The sequence below is a fragment of the Patagioenas fasciata genome, chromosome 16 (genome assembly GCF_037038585.1).
Source record: "Patagioenas fasciata isolate bPatFas1 chromosome 16, bPatFas1.hap1, whole genome shotgun sequence".
In the NCBI taxonomy this organism is placed as follows: domain Eukaryota; kingdom Metazoa; phylum Chordata; class Aves; order Columbiformes; family Columbidae; genus Patagioenas; species Patagioenas fasciata.
In genome coordinates, this window is record NC_092535.1 from 3,928,300 (window position 1) to 3,949,672 (window position 21,373).

Genomic DNA, 21,373 nt, shown 5'->3' on the forward strand with positions numbered 1-21,373 from the left:
CACCGAGGTTCTCCAGCTCCTGCCACCTGTACGTGCTGACACTTGTGCTTGTTCTCCAAGCAGCTGAACGCTGTAGTGTGCTCAGACGTCACCGCTCGCCCTTTCAAAACCCCTCTACACTCTGCAGTTGCTCACTGTTTTTCTTCCTCCCTTCCGCTTTGTGTCCCCTGTGAGTGGTTATGACAGAAACCAGAATTTAGTTCTAGCCTTTGATATTCACAGCGTCTGCTTTTCAGCTGTGACTTTCTTAAATGTGACTGATACTGAGGGAAATGTCCATTTCTGCCCAGCTGCTACCAGACTCCATGAGCAGCAACCCTATGAAAAAGTGAGAAGGTTTCACCAGCACTTGTCCTGTAACAGCAGTTACCAGATACTACCTGTAGGGAGAAAACATCAAGTCTGAGAGCTGGTGTTATGTTGACATCTATTAACATCTTCTTCTGTATCTGGAAGTGGTTTTGTTATCTGGGAAAAAAATCCAACCCTGCACATAAGTGAATGCTAAAAAAAAAACCAAAACACACAAACAAAAAACCCCCAAAAGAACAAAAATGAAAAAAAAAAAAAACCCAACAAACAAACAAACAAACAAAACCCAGAAAAACCAACCAAACACCACCACCAAAACAAAAAGCACAGACAATTCCGAGGATGAAAATACCTTCAACTTCATACAAACGTGGTTAAAAGTGTCATTCATGAACTCAGGAGTTGTCAGTCTTGATGTTCTTTTGGATGATTTTTAAGTTTCCTTTATTTTATTCAATAGTAGGCTTGTCCATATGGACTCCACAGGAAAATTATGGAATTAAAGGATTCTCAGGGAATGTTGTGGGAGGGTGATTCTGTGTAGGCTGCTTTAGCCACAATTGACTAATGAACTCAGAATTAGAACATTTCAAATTTTGTTTAATATCACAAATTGACTTTTAGAGAGCCATAAACAGCAGATCAGACGGTACTGGTAGGTGTGCCATGGGCAGTGCTGACAATTTGTGCTTGAGAGCTTGTAGAAACTGCTTCCTGCAAAGTGACTGGAGTTAGGACAGCAAAGCCAGGTGAAGATCCAGACTGACAGCCAGCATCCCCTTAGCGCTGGCATCCTGGCATGGCTGAAGTAACATAATTGCCCTTCAGTTATTGAACAGGTTATTAAGCAAGAAGGGAAATTAGCTCTATTATTAAAAAGCTTTTTTGTGATGATAGAACCATTTTGTGTTATTAGTATCACCTTGCTGGGAAAGTAAACCACCTTCCTTAGAAATAAAAACCCATCAGTAACAAGGCTGCACAAAAATAAGAGTCAAGAGGCAATAGTTATTCATATTTCATGCTGTGTGTTTCCCCAATCCCAGATCGAGCTCCTTGAAAGTGTACTGGGTGCCAAACTGCCCAGTACACATGCAGGAAGTCAGCAAAACAAGAGAGTGTTTCTCAAGCTGCAGAAAAGATGTTTGCAGTGCTTCTAAAATAAAATCTCTAAATATGGAGCTTGTTGGGATGAATTTAATTGATCTAGTGCCACAGTGGCCCAGGTGAGCCTTTGCAAAACTGTTCACTGAAAAAAAACCCTCAACATCTGCCCTACACATGGGGGTGCAGAAGCAGGCAGGAGGACTTACCCTGCTGAAAAAAGAGTCATCTTTCCTGAGCACATGTGCTTCACCCGGACTGAAGCCATCTGTTCAGAAGAGTGTGTCATCTTACAGCGCCAGCCAGTGTGTGTATATAGGAGTGTGTGTTTTTTGCTCCCTGACCTAGAATCATGCTGTTATATAAACCCCGGGATTATCAATAACCTCACATTACAAACCAGCTCCTGTTCAACTCATTAAAGGATTGTGTCTCTGCCTGTTCTGACTCATTTAGCCTCCTTGGCATTTTTTCTGTTAATGAAGATAGCAATTCATTACTCTCCAGTAGCTGAAACACCCAGAGGTTAACTCAGTTTTCTCTTTTGAAACGATTATTTTACAATGGTATTGCAGTAGTTCCTTCTGCCCTGGCAAAAAAGGCATCAAACCAGCCAGCAACAAGATATTCCAACCTCAAATACTTGCTTCTGAAATTCCAGCATGATGTAGCTGGAGTACTCAGACCTGGATTAAACCAGCAAACTTCCACCATTCTTGGCCCAAGCTCGGTTCCCTCACTTTATCACACACGACATTACATCACCACCCTGCAATGAAACATATAATCAAAAACCCAGAAGCTGCCTCCCTCTAAGGGTTTTGAGAGAACCAGTTTTTAGGGAGAAGAAGCTGAGATATAACCTTATTTCTTTAAGCCTTTGCCATATTGAGTGAAACAACGTGTTTATGATTAGGTTCACAACGCCGTCCATTTATTCTTTAACCAGTTCTACAATTTGACTGCGCCACCAGGGTCACCAAAAATTCTGCAAGAAGCCTTCATTGGAAATCCAGGAATTTGCTGTTCTGGTTCTTCTGGCTCTCAGCTCTTGTGCTTCCAACACCTTGCCTGGAGCCGTGCTCGGTTTCGCTGCCAGGAACTCATCCTACACAATCCACCGTGAACACCGAAGGTCTGCTGGACAGACCCAAAGGCTCCTGTCATGGCTTTTTTTCTTAATGCTCTTACTCAGCTTTGATCCAAGACTCTAAGAAATAAGCCAGACTTAAAGGTGTAGAATTTCTCAATGTTGTCCGGTGATCCACAAGTTTAAAGCTCAAGTTAACTGGGAAAGACTTAAAGATGCTTCCAATCAGGGGGTGATGTCTCCGTATGGCCAGCACCATGGGGACACTTTTGAGGAAAAAACATTTCACTGGCCGAATAATTGTCACTTTAAACAGGTGAATTTCCAGGTCACTTTGTAAAGCAACAGCCTGGACAAAACCAGGGTAAAGAAATAGGAACTAAACCAAATCCTGCAGGAATCACGCAAGGTTAGAGGGCACCATGGCTGAACTTAAGTAAAACAAAACCAAGAGGGGGACGAAAAGAAAAACAGAAGAGAAGAAACAAGAAGAAAAATGGCGGGCCGTTAATTTTTTTATTTTTTTTTAACAAAGCTACAGGCAAAACCAAAGAAAATTATTTTGCTTTTCCTGTGGAAAAATTATGACATTCAGATTGAGAGAGTGCTCTGATCCATCTGAGGTTGGCATTTGAATGGGGCTGGCTTCTCCAAGGCAGCCCGTTACAGCCCCATTCAACAGTTCAAACCATTGTGGAAAAATGCCATGTGCCAACAGCTATTTTCCACAATTTTCTTTAGAAAATCTGAAAGAAATGCAGAACATTGATTTGCAGCCCTGGCAGAGAGATAAAGAAACAGTAGCACAAGGCTGCAGGCCAGTAATATATGTTTCGAATGTCACTGAGTCCTTTGCCTATAATTTCAAGGGAGAATGATAATAATTAAAAGCACAAACTCTGCAGTCATTTCTTACAAGTGAAAAGGCTGAATGTAGTAAGTGTAGAGATTTCTCTAAGTGCTTAACTTTTCCAGTGGAGTTTCAAAAATTAAATATAGCAATAATATCTGTCATCCAAAATTATCCCAACGAGCTTTCCAATGTAGACAGGGGAAGCACTTCAGCCGCCACTAAAATGCAGGCACTGCTTGGATGAAACGTGGCAGCTGTTTAACAACAGGCAGCTCTCCACGGCTCCTTCAGCCCACAGACACGGGCCAGAGGCTGAATCCTTCCCTGGGACACGCAGGAGCTGCCAATGCTGTCACTGGGAGAGCAGGGAGGATTCAGTCATTCCAGCATGTCCCTACCCAGCACTTCGAAAGGTGGTGAAGATAAACCTGAGGCAGAGATGCACGAAGGTGGATAGCCCAAGTGGTTCTGATATCTTCTATCAGGACTTGCTTAGTTGGATTTTGCCTGGGATCCCTTGCATGATGCTGTGTTGCACCACGAAATGAGATTTTTGTGAGGAAGCAGCCTGTAGTAAACCTGCACACACATAGAAGAATGCGAGGCACAGTGTTATCAGAGCAACCAGCACTGTTTCTGGCTCCAAGTTCACGAGATGTAGGAGATAACTTCTATACAGAGCATTGGCTCAAATTCGATGCCATCAGTGGTGGTTTGGAGTGTATATTTCCTATGCAGTGGTTACATATGGGGTAGTTATTTGGGTCCACACCAAACCCAAGCCTCTCCTCGGCTAGTTCTGTAACTTGCTGGAATACTGACTGAATACCAGTTCCCAAATCAACTCAAGTTGTGGGCTACTTGCTTAGCTGTGGAGAAACAGGGAAAGAATCACTGCATCTAAAAGCAGTCCTCTAATACCCTTCCTAACTACAGGTTCTTTGGCAGGGAACACAATACCAAGCTGCAAACTATAGCTAGATTTCCATAGGATTCTCCCATGGGAATGTCTGAATAAATGGTTGAATTCACCTCCATCCTGTGTTTGAATAAAACCAAGTGTGCATGGCCCAGGAGGATGATTGTTCACCCTACAAATACAATGTACATTCCTATCAGTGGCAGCAGAAACCCAAATAGCAATTGAAATTGCAAAGGACACATGAACCACATGAGCATTTCCCCCTACTGTTGCTAAAGCTAATATGAATTAGGTGTGTGCACCTAGGAGGAAGCTTTCTTCAGTCTGAAAATAGGGATAAAATCCCCTACAAAGTATTTCATTTGCCAGTGACTTTAATCTGTACAGAAAAAAACGCACTGGTAACTTTCCACAGCCATTCTGACAACCATAGAAACAGGAGCTGAATTAGGACAAAGTGTAGTAAATTTGGGTATCAGCACTGCCCCCAAAAGGCTCTTCATTAAAAAAAAAAAAAAAGATATATATCTTCTAATAGGTATAACGTTAGGTATTGCTTTTATAGGAGGAAAAATTTGGAAAAGTATTTGACTGTAAATGACACAATCTCTGCCTGCCTGAGTTTGAAGAGAGTCTGAAGAAAGGTACAAATAACTAAGTCCTGTATTCATCTCAGTTGGATATTAACTTATTTTGCTTCTTAGAAACACATACAAGAAAGCAGAGGGTGATGTCACAAATCGTTGTGCTGACTTGTTAGAAATTCCCACTGGAAAAATTCAGAAGGAAAATTATCCCCAGGGATCACGCTTTGAAGTTGCCAGTAGCTTCCCTGGATACATCCAGTCTTGTGGAAGAGAAACAGCAGAAAAAAACCCCAAAAAACCAAACACCACCACCACCAACAAAAAAACAAACCAGAGAAATGTGAAGCCCATGGAAAAGCATTTCTGAATCTCCCTTCTGTGTGTTACTAGAGTGGTGGTGGTCGTGTGCTTTGCTGGACACTGTAATCTCATCTCGAGTCATACATACTTGGTAAAATGTAGATGATCCTACTCGGAAGGACTTCTGCTCATTCTCGGAACTGGTGCACTCCTGAGAAGTGGCCTTTAGTGCTAGTTTTTGATTGCACCAACAAAATTACACACGTTGCCGATTATACTGAGGGCAGAATTTGACCCACAAGCCTCATTAGCTCCATGCAATGTCAGAGATGCTTCAACCACTGGACCTATGTTCCAAGCCTCATTATGGTATGTTATCATATAATAAATATGTGATTAATGATTACTAAACATCACTTAATGAAAGGTTTTCTTGCTTTTTCCATTTACATTACTGCATGTAATTTGAACCTTGGATAATTAAATGCTACATAAAATATTCCAGTACTAGCGATCCTGAGAGCATCTTTTTCAACACTTGGCAACCTTGTGATGGTTTGTCATTAACAAGCATGCCCTAATGTGACATTCCTCTTCAGCAGCCTCTCTGAGAAGGTCTTTTTTTTTCCATTGCAGCAAGAAGATGAAGACTGAGTTATCCAGAAGAAGCAGGTGTTGCAGCGTTGCTCCCTGTGGAGGTTATTTCAATACCCAGACGTCATTAGCACTGAGATACAGTACGTTGTAGTACAGTAAATGCGTCACGTTGCACTGGCTTCCATGGTCCTCTAGTGCATCCTGCCATGTATCACTGCGGGTTTCTGTCAGCAAAGGTTGTTTGAAAGGGAGGGACTAGTCACGGTAAGCAAGAACTGCAGAGCAAAGGAAGAGTCTGATATTTTCCCCTCTTCTATAGACATTATCTTCTTTGCACAAGCTTGGCATTTAAATAAAAGAAAAATGCTGCAAACTCAGCCATCACTGGGTCCAGTTTTATATAACTGTATAAATAGCAATATTAGCTGAAAAAAACATGATAAGTAATACTGAGTTACAACGATGTCTCTGGTGCACCAATGTTGCGCTGGTCTCACTAGGGGAGGATTTTGCCCTGTTGTCCCATTGCCCTTTTGTTGGCTAATGGTACCATTTCTGAACAGGTAATATCTTACTGGGGACGAGGTAGATGGGACATGGATGTAGGTGTGTGTGCAACCTCTTTCTTGCCAAATAGGAGAGGCTAAACTCATTCTGGGGACCTGCAAGTCCCTTAAGCTCCTTGTCCCCAGAAAACCTGCTCCAGTTTTACAGCACAAGTGCCCACCTTAGGATGACAGGATTAATTCAGGTTCAAAAAGACCTCAGGAGGGTCTACTGGATCAGACCAGGTTATTGAGGACTTTATTCAGTCTTGTCTTGAAAACGTCCATGGATTGAGACAGCACAGCTTCCCTGGGCAACCTGCTCCACTGCCAGTCTGCCCTCCTGGATGAATGTGTCCTCGTGGAGGCACCTTGTCCTGGTTGCTAAAAGCAAGCAGAGCAAGTGGAAATTACACCCCGAGTGGGTACAAAGTCGTGTAGCAAGGAAAGTAATTCTCATGAGTGTGAAAAATAAAACAGAGCTGAATTAGGGGAGTTAGTCTCAATTGCTGTCTCAGGTTACACTCAACACAGAGATAACCTGATCCCAGCCTTAAACTTGCACTTGGTCCCGATGCTCATTGGCTGAGTGGACACTGATCGCTTTTGGCCACAGCCCCCTGTTGCTTAGGATCTGGCTATTTTGGTTAAAATAACCGTTTTGTTATTTCTCTCTATCAAGCTGCCTTCTCTTTCATCACACAAGTTCATTCCACTTACTTTTACACTCCTGAATAGCATCATTTAATGTCTCGGCTAAAATTAATGCTGAAGTCTCTTCACTGTATTAAGCTGGATTTGTGTAGCTTTACGTGAAGTCTGGATTGTTTTAATAAAATCTGATGTCACTAACACATGCAGTACCAGATAATCTTACTGTATGTGGTGGGATAGGAAGGTCTTACTAATACAGCAAGGAGGAAAACACAAACCCCTGGTATGTGAAAGTAAAAACACGTAGAAACAGGTACTCAATGAAACAGTTCTGAACGAGATGCTGCTTCAGCTCTGTATCTGTAAATCCAAAGTACAAGGAGGCCCCTGCAGACACCCAGTGAGCTGATGGAGCAATCTGAAGTTACTCCAACCAGCATCTGTTTGGGTGGGAGCAGAGCTTGCCCCTGTGTTGTTAGTACAAGTCACAGTTTACACAGCATGAAGTGTTTCAGTTTCATAATGAGGTTTGCATTTGAATGTGGGTCTCTGGGAATACAGGAGGATAATTTTATCTAAACAGATTTATCCACCCCTAACAATTTTACCCAGCAGGTCTCAGATGCCAAGTGGAGATTCACTAGTGGCTCTGCCTGTGTAATCGCACGAGGTGCCTTTTTTAATTCCTTCACAATTCTTCGTAACTGAAGGACGAGAACGAAAGGTTGGCAAAATAGAGAGGCACAAATAAGTCTTAATAAAATAAAATCCCAGTTGGCCCAGAGGTTATGCTGTCATTGCCGTGGGAGAAACCTGGATGAATTCCTGCTCTGGTCCTTTGCCCTGAGAACCAGCAGAAGTGGTGCAGGCTGTTGCAGAGGTTTTGGGTTGTGATATTCAGCAATGACCTTTCAGATGGATTGCAGGGCAGTGTGGATGGGCCCCCAAGGGACCCAAACCTCCTCGGCCAGGCAGCATCACTGGAGGGGACTGGGGACAGGTGACAGCCCTGGGAAAGGAAGAGGACTCAGGGATTCTTCAGGGGCACAGGAGTTGTCCACAGGCTTAAAAAGCAAAAAGCATATAAAATGGCACATCCCACTGCCATAGCTAGGCAAGATGTGGGAAATTCAACAACATATTATTTGCTGGAAAGAAAACGTATTTTTTTTTAAATGTGGCTCTCAGTGAAAACCACGTTTATAAAATTTCAAACAATGTATGTTTTGTGGTTGTTGGGACTGAGCACAGCTCTCCTCACGGAGCTTTAAATCTTTTCATATGAACGCAAAAGCCCTCTCTGCTTTGCTGATTCGAGAGACCTCCAAAAAAGCCTGAATGTGAAAAGAAAAGTAACAGCTGAAAATTCCAGCCAGTGGGTTCGAGTTTTCCAAGGGCTGTTTGCTTTGGCCTGCCTCTGCCATTCCTTTCTTTCTTTCTTTAGAAGTGTGAAACTGGTTGGTCGCTGGTATTTGTTCTGTGGTCTGCGCTAACTGTTCCATCTGTGTAAACTCTGACTCGCCAGCCTGGGAGTTTAACAACACTTTCCCTTCAGCTGGAAGGAAAATGAAAGTCCCGTTAAGTGGCACTTTGAAGCTCTGCAAAGCACACGGCGTTGAGTTTGAACATAGAGCGGGAAGGTTTGCACCCACCCAGGGCTGCCCCGTGCCCTCTGCATGGGATCAGCCATGGCTGGAGCTGGCCATGTGGTTTGGGAGCTGCACGCTCAAAGCACCCCATGGCATGCCAAAAAGTGCATTAGCAAATTAAACAGCTGAAACCTACAGAAATGCAAAGAAAGCCATGTACCCAAGTCACCTACTTCTTTACTAGGGGTATCTCTGTCACTAGTTACCAAGACTCTGATCTATGAAAGTATTCAAGTTCTAAAATGGCAGCCAAGTAGCAGTTAAATGCCTAAATATCTCAGTGGGTCTGCTTTCTAGCTAGTGTCGTATATTAGAATTGCTGGTTTTCTTGTCCTAGATGTCCAGCTTAGTCCTAAAGTAAGTCCAGTTCCCTTCTGATCAACCAGTTCAGCTGTGCCCAGCATGATCAAATCCTTGATTGCCTCTGATTTTTTAGGATTCACAATATTTCTATGTTGGGATTGTCGTTCCAGATCACCAGTATAACTGATATTTTATGTCTGTGGATTGCTGAGCTGTGATTTAAATCTGAGTCCAGCTTCCAGACAATCTTTGTGTCATTTGCTAAGTCTTGGAGAGCATAGGCTGGGGAGTAACCAGCTCCAGTGCCCTATTGGTGTGATGGAGAATGGACTCATTCTGCGTGTCGGAGTGACCTTGATGGAGGATTGAGCCCATCCTGACAGCTCTGGTGGCACCTTTCTGTTGTTGGACCAGTTCTAATCTAGAGCTAAGTCTGGCTTAGTTTTTGTTTAAAGATAAAATATTAAAAAAATCCCTGATTAACTCTGCCTCAATGACAATGTTCTCAGCCTTTTATTTGCACAGAAAATAAAACCGAAATTCTGGTTTGCTTCCCATTTTCACACTGCTGTTCTTCTAACCCATGGTGTATATTTGTCCTTCCTAAGTTTGATCAGCCCTGCCTAGATCATACCCAAAGCCCTGGGCATACAACTGCCTTCTCCCCTTCCTCTTTTTCCATATTGTTTTCTTTTGTTTCCTGACTGTGTGCTTAGTGAGGTTATATTTTCAAAGCTATATATGGGTTTTAACTGCTTGAATCCTGTTATGCCTGACAGAGAAACTGTACTGTTAATGGACAAGTAATACTTTGAAAATATGTAGTAAAATTTGGGATCAGTTAATGTCAGCATAGGGGAGGGAAGAATTCATTGCTGCTGAGAAAGCAGAATTCATCAGATTCTTCTAAAATAACATTTCTGAACACTCATCTGAATTTCCAACAGCTGTTGAGTTCAATCATGTTTTCTCATAATCAAAAATATACTGTTGTTTTTTCATAGAAAATTTAGAGGAGGAGAGAGAGGACTTCAAGTGTTTTAAAGAAAACTAGACATAACATTGAAGTAAATGCATTCTTGAAGATGACTTTCAATAAATAACAAGCTTATTGAAAAATATTGTTTCTTGAAATTCAAACGAAGAAAGTCACTGAACATTTTTCAGATTTGGCTTTCCCTTGCTGCCTTTTTCTGTTTAAAGACAGATTCTTTTGAAACACTTTTTACTTCAGCTGCAACATCTGATTTCTGCTGAAAATAAATTTCTGTTGAAAAGTCCAGCCAGCTTTTCTCTGTGAGGATTCAGGAAATCTCTTTAACAAATCTCAGCAAAATGTTCTGTCACACAGTCTCTGCTGTAGATAATTGGGGATATTTGTTCTCTGAAGAAATATCCATTGCATAATGCAGACACCTTTCATTTTTCTGCACTCTGGCTCAAAAACCTGTACCTGCCAACTTACTTTGACTAAAGAAAGATCAGTTGTATATTTGCATAAAATGGAATATATTTGCATAATTCAAGCTGTAACTTTCTATATTGCATTGATCTTGAATGCATATTTTGTTTTCCATGGTGACAAGGGATGAGAGGCTGCAAGAACCAGTTACATATGTGTCTATCGTAAGGTCCATCCTGCATTGAAGTGAGTAGAGATCAGTCCCTGAGTCTACCTGAATTCTCAGATGTCAGTTCTGCTGCCGCTCAGCTCAGAGGATCTGAGATATTTTTCCCCCCATTTCTTACCTATTCCACTGTGCAGAGCTCTACTGAAGTCATGGAAGCAAACCTGTAGGTGTTCAGAGGTCCACACAGGCTGAGAATTCAGATTAAAGTATCCAAAACTAGGCTTTGCCAAGATCATCAGGAAATTAATTCACTTGAGATTTTTATACAATAAGTTTTAGTTCATTTAAGTTTACCCAAAGTAGGAGGGTCATGATACATTTGGATCCAATCTTTTGTCTGATTTGATGAAAGTGGCAGAGAAAATGGAGACTCTTCTCGCTTTAGGAACTTAAGCCTTCAAATTAATTTCAAATTCCAGGAAATATCTAATAAAATCACTGCAGCTGACACTATTCAAATTGCCAATATATTCAAAAGCAATTTAGAAGTGCCAAAGGGGTGACATGCCAGGCCAGCCTCTGCTCCTTCTCTGAATCCACAGTGGCACTAAGTCCTGCGCTGGAAAGCCAAGGGGCCATGTCACCTGCTCTTGATCCTGACCTCTGACAAAGCTTTTTCTTAAGAAACCACCTAAGCAACTCCAGACTGACCCTCTAGATAACCTGTCTGATTACTTTCACCATCAAATATAAGACTCACAAAAGGGCAGATCTTAAAAACAGACTCTTGCAGAGACATAGAGCTTGAGCTGCTCTACAGGAGGAAAGCAGATACGGTTTGTTCCAGGGTCAGAGCTTCCTCTCATTCTGGAGCAAATCAGGAGAAATCCTGTCAGGTCCACAGAGAACTTGGCTCCTATTTCTAGAAATGTTGTTCCAGCAGGAGCGAGCTGATGTATTTGCACCTGTTTGAAGCAGTCTTGAGATCTGACCCGTCCAAATTAAGCAATAATGCTTTAAGGAAATGACAGGTCGTAAACTCAAACCTTTGATGCTATCAACCAAATTTCTGCTCCAGTATTCAACAGGACCATTTGAAAGGCTGAGATAATGACTTGAAAATTGCAGCTGGCCTGAGCACAGCACAGTGGAATCTCTGTCAGTACTAGCTGAGAACGTGACACATTTAAACCACATCAGCAGCATATTTATTTTATCATAATCTTGTAATAGCAACAATGACCTCAGTGCAGGGTCTTTTCTGAGCACTAGAGATTAGCTGGGGTTAACAGTCCCCAGGACACTGATCTCTTCAAGACAGTGATGATACGGAGCCTTTTAAAATGACTCCTTAATGGCTGCTCAAGTCCCCATCTAACAGCCCCATAAGATCTAGGCATGGATTTTAATAAGCCAGATCTTGCCCTCCATCACCCCGTGCGTTACCTCCTAGCCAAAACTGCTTTCTTCTGGCATTTTTAGCAGCGTGTCTGTTCTCACTGCAAGTTTGCTTCCTCTGTGGTTTTGCAGCTTGTTGCCTTCCATGCTGGTAGGACCAGCAGAAGGGGAAGTAGGTGGGGAAATGCCACTCCCGTTCCTCTGCCAAAAGCAGAGGAGAACTCTGCCGTCTATCTTTAGCTGGGGGGAAGCAGCATTCCCTCCTGCTTCCCTTTCCTGTGCCGATGTGCAGCAAGGGCTCCCCAGCAGCTCCGTCCCTTCCGAATGGATGAAGGGAGGAGTAGGTGGCTCTCACCTTGGAGATGCTCAGTGCTTCTCTTTCCGCATGCCCATCCTTGCCCTACTGAGTTTCAGGGCTTTTGCACCACAGCGCATACAGTAAATATCAGGCCAGGGGAAGTGCACACAAACTTAAAACTTAATTAAAAAGAAATATATATATATATGTGCCTTTGCAGAATTATTATAAATAAGAGGCCATTTAAAAAGTGTTACCAGGATTTTGAAAGTATCAAGAATATTTTGGCACCTGTGCTGTCCATAGTACGTTGTCCTGGTGTTTTTCTTGGGTTGCTATGTGATATTTTAGCTAGATAATTATCAGACAAATATCCCGTAGTGCAGAAACATGAAATCATTACAAGACTCTGGAAGAAAAAAGTAAAATCAAACTAAGCACAAAATAAAGCAATATCCTGTGAACAAGTGATCTGTCTGATACCATTCTTCTGCTGGAGGCACCTCCATTAAGTTCAAGTGACAGCAGATGGAAAGCAGGATGCAGAGAGGCCTCTAGGAAGACTTCTTCAAGCCTGTGCTAAAGTTGCTTTTAACTACAATAACTAAGTCAATTAGAAAGTCATTTCAGCACTAATGAAACAACAAATGATTGGTCCTTAATAATCTTGGCAGGCAATCCAGCTCAGTAAATACAGCTGTACAAGAAAAGGCAATTCAGAATTACAAGATGTCAAAAGTTTAGGGGGTTTGTGCTTGTATGTATATATAAATATGTGAACGTGTGTCTGTTTTCCAAAATCAAAGCATTTCAGTTTGGGGTTGCAAATGAATATCTTTAACAAGCTGAATTCTTACTCCCAGCCATCCCTGTGGAACCCAAAATGTGCTCAGGCTGGCTAATCTGGTTCCAGATCCCCGGCGGAGTTCGGAGCACTTCGCTGTGTACACCGGGTGCCAGGTGACCATTTTTCTCCATGTAGCGGTGTGCTTTGTGCAGAAGTAGGGGTGAAGGAAGCATAAAACCATATATGTATGATAGATATATATTTCTCTCCATATATATACACATAGAGATGTATATGCATTTCTAGATGCCTCTACCTTGACAAGGCGATAGGCCAATGCATTATCCTCTTCTCTTTCTTGTGGTTTCTATTCCTCTCTCTGTTTTTAAATGCAGTATTGATATTGTGGTGTCTCAGCCTACAAATCTAATCCCAGATGAGATTAGAAATCTTCTCTGCATCAGGAGGAGGGGGGATTCAGCCTGAATCTAGCTGCTGAGACAGAGGCGTTTCTGAGCTTTTTGTCCAAAGGATTTCAATCCTGGGACTAGGCAGGTGTTTCCTTCACCATGTACAGCAGAGCAGAGCTGAGGGGCTGCAGGATACTCCAGTGTGAGCGAAGGATGGTACCCAAAGCTGATGCAAAGCAGAAGAGTTAAAACACCTGTAGGGAAAATGCTGCAGTGCAAACTATTTCAGCAAAAACTCTTTAATATAAGTATGCTGTCCACACACAGACACAGTTTGAAACTTAATACTAGAGCAGAGCTGCTTGTGTGTTAAGATTATCTCATAGAGGTTTGACTAGCAAGAGGAATTTCCTTAGTTTTTCTGTAATCCCAGTGAAACCTGATTGCAGCTATCCTTTTTACAATGATAATGGAAGTTCTGGGATCTCTGTTGCCAGTGAAAAATGCCAAAGTTTGGCTCATCAGGACAGTTACATCACTGTCAATGCAGGACAACTCCACTGGGCATGGTAAAGCTCTTTCTTTCCATGCAGTCAGTGCTGTGCTCAACTTGGCAATGCAGCTTCTCTCGGGTTTTTCTCTGCAATGATTGTGTGAAGATGCCAAGATCAGACTCTGTTACCTTCGATCCTGGACACAAACACAGACACAGTCTTAAAGAGTTTGATCTACTCATTTTAACCATGCTTTGTTCTTCCCATCTGAGGATTTCAACCTACTTTAAAGGTACGTTCATAGTGCCTGATCATTTTGGAGGCAACTGCTTCCTTGAGGACTTGGGCTCAGAAAAGCAACACGCCTGTGATCTGTGTGGGTGTCACTGCCTACCTTGCACTCCTTCCATCATTCCTGTGTCCTGTGTCTTCTTTCTCTGTGAAATTACATGGAAAGGTACAATTTAACTGCAAAAGAATCGCAACACATGGAGCAATTGACCAGATTGAAACATTTATTTAAAATTGTTTGCTTGTAGCATTCTTTCACTCACTGCAAGACCTTTTTTTAAGTTTTAATCCGGGCATATGAAGGTTGCATCTTACAGATGTTGCAGGTTTAAGCTACCCTGAGAACACACCACCTTCCTTAACTCCTGGGACCCCTGAGCTGGGTTTTTCTCATAATGTGTTTGGTCTGTCTCTGGAGAGGCTGCTGTAAAATGATTGCTGAGCCCATCTCCAGTTCACTGCTGCTAATTAAACACCTCTGCTTCAGTGCTTGCTCACTCATTTTTTTGTTATTTTGCTTTTGTTCCCTTTTTTTGCCCTTTTTTATTTTTTTTGGTTTTGGCCAGTTCCAAGAGGATATTATTTTTAGCTCCAGAGGGTTAAAGGGGAAGGGAATTGTGCCAGAATCAGGTTGTTAGGAGATGGAGAGAGAGGAAAAAATGCAGGGGGCGGGGGTAGATCTGCAATGATTAAAATTCCATCTAATAATAAGACAGAAAGCTCTGGTGCACGGGCCCAGCCTAAATTAAGCTCCTGAATTAGGAGCGCTTTCCAAAATTCCTCTCTAGACAATTTAATTAGGCAACAGGTATTTCCGGAGTCACACAGTGGTTCCACTTGGCAATAAATAAAGCCTCCAAGAATTTTTTACCGTAGAATCACATGAAGAAAACAAAACAAAACATTCAGCGGGAGACAGAGCGGCGTGTTGTGAAATCGGCCCGACTTCGCACCCCGCAGGCAGGCTCTGCCCCCTCCTTTTCCACCCCAGCCCCTGCCCAGCTCCGGTAATCGATGGTGTAACCAGCACAATCCCAATTATTAGGGGGCCAGGGGGTTAATCTCTAGGTCACTATCTGATAAAGTCCATATCCAGGCACTTGTACTCCACAGCCTATTGATAATCTTGGGGGTTTCCTATTATTTAGTGTCGGTGCTGGATTGAGGTGTACAGTCTGCAGTCCTGGCAGAAACGATGTGATCCATCTAAGTCAGCTTTGCTCTTTTCTTATGCTGTTCATTCCTGCCGGCCCCCCTTCACTCTCTGGTGCAGTGATGAAGGATGCTGGATCTGCAGCTGCTCGTGACAGTGCTGAGCACTGAGAGAGGTGATGCTGTCGCCTTAGTCTGGAGAACGGGAGAAAGAGGGACTGGAATGAAGAGAGAACCTTTTGGTTCCCCAAAACATCTAATCCATTATCATTATTAATAATAATTTTATTCTTGAAAATAATAATATAAGAAATAATAAAGTCAATTATTTCATTTTGTTGTCCAAATGATCTTTCTAAACTATGAAAGCAAGACTTTTACCCCTCTCTCCAAAAAAATCTACCCAGACTTTGCTATGCTGAATAATGTGTAGTGACGCAACAAAAGAAATGCATTATTTTAGCTGAAAAGTATCACTGGTGTTATTCCAGACACAGAACAAGTGTAACAACATACACCATGTACTGGTAGGAAAAATGGGAATTTCTCGAATTCCCAGAAAACATTCCTTCCAGCCACACTAATTTTCTCATTTGTCTTCTTTCTACTGGCTGGTTTTGTATTAATTCCTCCTGAATTCTACTACCAAACATTAGATGCTGCCTTGACAATGCCTTGGAAACTCTACATGAGTGAAAATATTCTTTAGATTTCCTTGGATTGAAAAAGAGAGAAGTTATAAACAAGAGTTATGAACAGAGTGTCCGAGTCATAGACACCCAGCTCCTGTGGAATATTGACCTGTGTGACAGCATTAAGTGACCTTATAAGTCTCTATTGGAGAGTAATGTCTTCACCAGTAGCCTTTCCAATATCAAGGTTGGATGGACAGACAAGCTGAGCAAACCCAAATTCAAATTAATTACCCAGAATGAGTGGAAATTTGGAAAATTCTTAAGAATATTTAGTGTATGAGAGTCAACGCGATGTCCACGGGAGGGATGCTTGGTTCTCACATGGATGTTCTAACCTTTAACAAACATGGTCTCTAGTAACTATTAACTAACTGCCTAATGTTTTGGGAAATGGCATCCCGGCCTCTGAGCAGTCCTCTGCCCTTCTTCTTGTGTCCGAGTGTCCAGGTTAGGAGAGTGTTGAGGATAAAGCATCAATTTTTGCACCAGGCTGGAAGAACAGAGAATATTTCAGTTCATTCTTGTTTCGAGAGAACTTTGAAATTATTCAAATGTAGTTGTGTTCCCATTTAATATATAATAATGATTTCATTTAAATCTGAAGGGATTCTTCTAGTTGCAAGACTTATTACTCCATCTTAATTAAATATCCATTGATTTCCAAAACAAAGGAAAACACTCATACTTGTTGAGATTTTACTGTGATATCCAATATAACGTGGGTCTATTGTATGGTTTAATCCTCTGCAAATTTGAATTTAATAAAGGACAGTTAATATATAGCAAAAGATTGTTTAATAAAACGTAATCAGATGGCAAAAGATTCACTGGAAATGGTAAAAAGGTAAACTGACGTTAGTTTAAAATCAGACTGGACAAAGCTCTCGCCACTGAATTCAAGGGCACTTCTGTCATTTGATTCACGTAGAGCAGTTCCAGTCCCACACAGCTGTGCCGAAAACCACTTTGTGCTGCTCGTGGAGTGTTGTGGGGACCCTGATAGGTTGTGCTACTATGCAATGAAGCTTATTAAAATTGCTTATGGTGGTATAACAGCTCCTTTGTGCAACCTGCAGCTTGGCACCTCACTTTCCCAGTGCTTTGTATGAGGCTGGTGCATCTGACACAGTGAGGGAGTCACAGCCCGAGTCAGAGACTCAAGAACAATTTGCTGCTTTGTTGAGCTTGATTTTCTTCCGTAAATCTACCCTGTAGACCTTAATGTATGTAGACTTTCTCTGAGGCCTTTTGTTTCACCCAAAACTAATACCAAATTGGAGGTCAATTAAAAAATATTATTAGGAACATCACATCATTTTCATGTGATAGACTTTTTTCCTTTCTTTTTTCTTTTTCTTTTCTTTTCTTTTTGGCTAATGCATAATTGGAAATACTAAAAAAACACAAAAGATGTATTTTTAATCTAACTTGTTTTTGGTTTAGTCCACAGGGGAAACATTGAGGTCTCATGTATTTATACAGCTAAGACATTTTAAAGGACTATTTGGAACAGTTAGTAAGTCTGAGAGTCAAGGCTGGAAAGCATTAGCCCAGAAACTCTGTTTAGTACGGACTTGATGATACGTGCTACAAAATCATTGCCTTGGAAAAAAAACATTAAAAAAGAGAGAGAGAGAGGAGGAAAAGAAGGAAAAAAAAAAAGCCTCTCAGCTCTCACTTACCTGAATTACAGCTGCAGAATTCTTCCCCCATATTCACCATATGCGCTGTTCTTCATCCAAGTGTTGGGTTTCCCATGGTGCTGCCAATCTGGAAAGTAAAATATTAAGGCATGTAAAAAACAATGAATCCTGCCCACTAATTGTTTATTTTTTCATTTGGTTCCTGCCTAGCACATCTTCCATCTGAGAAAGCCATTAGCACTGGGAAGACGGGCACTGAAAAAGCGTTTTGCTGGAAATGGGACATGTTTGCTTTCTTTGGAAGGTGAAAGTAGTGCAAGAAATAGAATTTGACAATAGGGTGAAACTGCAAAAAAATGGGGGTGGGAGGTGGATTTATAAAAGAGAAAGCAAGTGTTTCTTACCGTAAAGACTTCTGCTTGGCTTTTCATGTATATACACACCCCTACACCTTAACAGCTGCTTTGAAATACCTCTGTCCTGGTAATAAAGCAGTGAGTTCACAGCCTCTGAGCTTTTTTCCATATGACTCTATCATATTGTTTGTGTTGCTAAATTGGGCTGTAATGTAAAGTTGAGAAGAATAGTCCTGCTGTGGGCAGAAAGCCCCAGGGGCTCTCCCGTGCAGTCAGGTGATGTGCAGCCTGTACCACACAGAGCCTCCCAGACTTGCTTTTCCATGTTTTTCCCGATATTTCAGGATAATTCAGGTCCTATATTTCACATTAGGCAAAAATCACATCTGCTTAGACCTTGGTGATGCTGCAAAAGATGAAATAACACCACAGACTTCATTCAGATATAAGTTTGATTTGCATGATCTGTACTCACATTTTTCCCGGCGTTGTGCTACGCAAATATTTGAGGCAATCGACTTTCACTTGCACGGAACCTGGTAAACAATGAACTTCAAGTGGCTGCATTCAAAAGTCACTTGGATTATTTTGTTTTTGAAGAGTCTCAGCAGATGGAAGCCGGGAATAAATCGTCCTCCAGTCAGGACCTGGGCAAGGAGGATTTGGGGACATATTTTCTTACACTGAGTCAAGAATCATACCCACAAAAAAAGGACTGAAGTGAAACTCATGAGATTGTCTAGACCATGGACTGGCCACAAAGCAAGATTAATTCAATGGTGTCTTTCCTGACAGGTGGTTATTTAACCTGTTCCTAACGATCTCCAGCAGTGGACATTCAGCATGTAAACCTCTCCATGTCCTGCAGAAGAGGAGCCCTGTCCCTCCTGTGACCTCAGGTTGTGTACTCATGCGTCCAAGTTTTTGAACTTGATCCAGGCTTTAGACACAGCCCTGGGGGAATGGGTGAGGTGTAAAATTCCTCAGCAGAGGACAAGCACTGAGATACCATTTTGTCTCAGTCTTTGCTTTAGTCACAATAATTGTGTTCCTATGATATTTTTTTTTCCCCTGCTGGGAGGTAAAAAATTTGTTGTTGGCTTTTAGTAACAGGAAAGCAGAATCCTTTCCACTGCAGCTCAGAGCACACCAGTCAGACAGCAAATGGTAAATCCAAGATTTGCACCCTGTACGTTCCTTCTTATGCTCACTTTCCATTCTGCATTTGTTACAGATCCAGGACTTGTTAGGGCATACAAAGGTGAAAGAGACCTTCTGGCTCTCTGCTGTAGGCTGCTGTCTGAGATAGGCAAGGAAAAAAGATTAAATATAAACTTTGCACCCAGACGGCAAATCTCAGGGGGGCTGATTTTTCCTCTAGGATGCTCCAAGTTTAAAACTCCCTTAACCTGTTTATGTGATCCTACTCCCTTCGTACCCATACACCTGGTGAATTCTGATTTTCTTCCCGACTCACAAGATTTATAGCTGTCATTTGCAGAGGAGAAATGATGCTGTGTGATCCATGTGGCCAAGTCATTGGCTAAATCAAAACATATTTTGAATATTAAACAGCATATCCCCCCAGAGAATTGCTTCTAATCAGTCAATATTATTTATTTTTAAAAGGGCAAAGGATACCATTGAGTAAATTTGAATAAGAAATAAATTGGGAGAAATTGTAATCAGCCTGTGAGCATTTTGCAAGCAAAGAGAAAAAGAAATGAATTGATTAAATTATTTGTGGCAAGTGCCTCTCTCTTGGTTCTAATTCTCTTCTCAATCCCATCAGTAATTTTGATAGCAAATCTTAAGCCTGACCTGAATCAAACTCTGCTATTCCAACTGGGGCTTTTTCTGTAGTGGAGACCGCCAATCATACTCCATCAAAAGACGGTTTTGCGTTATCAGCAAATGATCACGACAGGAGGAGGCTGACAACATAAATCTCGTTTTCCCTTGCAAACAAAGTCTGTTCTCTAGGTGCAATAGAGACTGAGGTATTTGCTCTTTGTCTTGCTTTTCGGGGGCTTCCATCCCAAACCAGTGATACAGTTTTCAGGAAGGTGTTTATTACCATATGCAGTAAGTCAATAAGTCTCTGGTTTTCCACCTACTGAAGAAGTGCAAGTAACATCTGATCAGCTGTAGCTCCACATCCAGGGATGACCCTGCTACACAAGGGTTTTCTTGAGGATGATAACAGCTAGGGGCTTCCATCTGAACCAGAATAGCACTAAAGGCTGGAAGACTTGTTGATCTCAGCATGGTACCTCCCACACTGCAAAGCATCCACCAAGATGCTCACCAGACTGAAGTGTACGTGTCAGAGTCCTCATCCACTGAAATAGCTTCCTGATCTTTCTATGCTTTTGAGCTCAGCTTAACTGCCAGGAATCTCCAGGAAGGAAGGAAGGAAAGAATATCCTCTTGCTCCTCCATACCCCTTTGTATTACAACTCAGCACTCTGCTTTGATGCTTTACTCTAAGAAATCCTTGGCCCACAGCTAGAAGATACCAGGAGACAATCAGGATACTCGTTCTCCTTTTCAGCTCTGCTGGATGAAGTGGCTCTGGAGCTTTCTCATTCCTGCCTCTCGCACCTGGAAGCTGAAATTTTCAGTATAAAAGTGTCTGGCCACTGAAGCAAGGAGCTGAACTCTGCTAGTACAGTGATCTGTGCCTATGTTGCTTTCCTTGGTCCATAGACCCTGAGGACTCAGGATGTGGGTGAACGGAGTCTGTGTAACTGCATATTGGATGGAGGAGATACAAGGAACTGTATGGAGGAAGAAGTTAAAAAGAAAACATTGGAAGGAGTATGATGCTGACATTTCTGACCCCAACACCTGCATACAGAGGGCAGCAGCAATATTGCTATAAAGGAACAAAGCAATATCTGGCACAGCTTTTACCCAGCCAGGAGGGATGCTGCCAGGGAAAGTAATGGGAAGAGGGTGAATCTGCAGTTTCAAGTACAAAGTGAATAATGAGGCCAGTTCATGCAGACAGGGTGCACCACAAGTGCCTTTCCACTTGCCTGCTGATGGTCATGGTGAGCAAGGAAGAGAGCAGCAGGAAGGCTGCTGTGATCTGCAGGGGTGGTTTGATTTGGTTCGTTGAGCTAGTGAACCTCAGAAAGAGTGAATTATGGGCAGTTTTGCATAAACCACTTCAGGTGAAGAAGGAGGCGGTTGTGATTGATGCCAGGAACTTACTGAGCTGAGGTGAAAAGTGTTTGTGTATTTCAATGTAGCGTGACATATAAGCCCTTCCAGTTACAAGGTGCTACCCAGCATAACCCAGCCCAGGGGCTGCCTTTGCAGAATGCTAACCCGTGATGCTGAAGGTTTCAACCCAG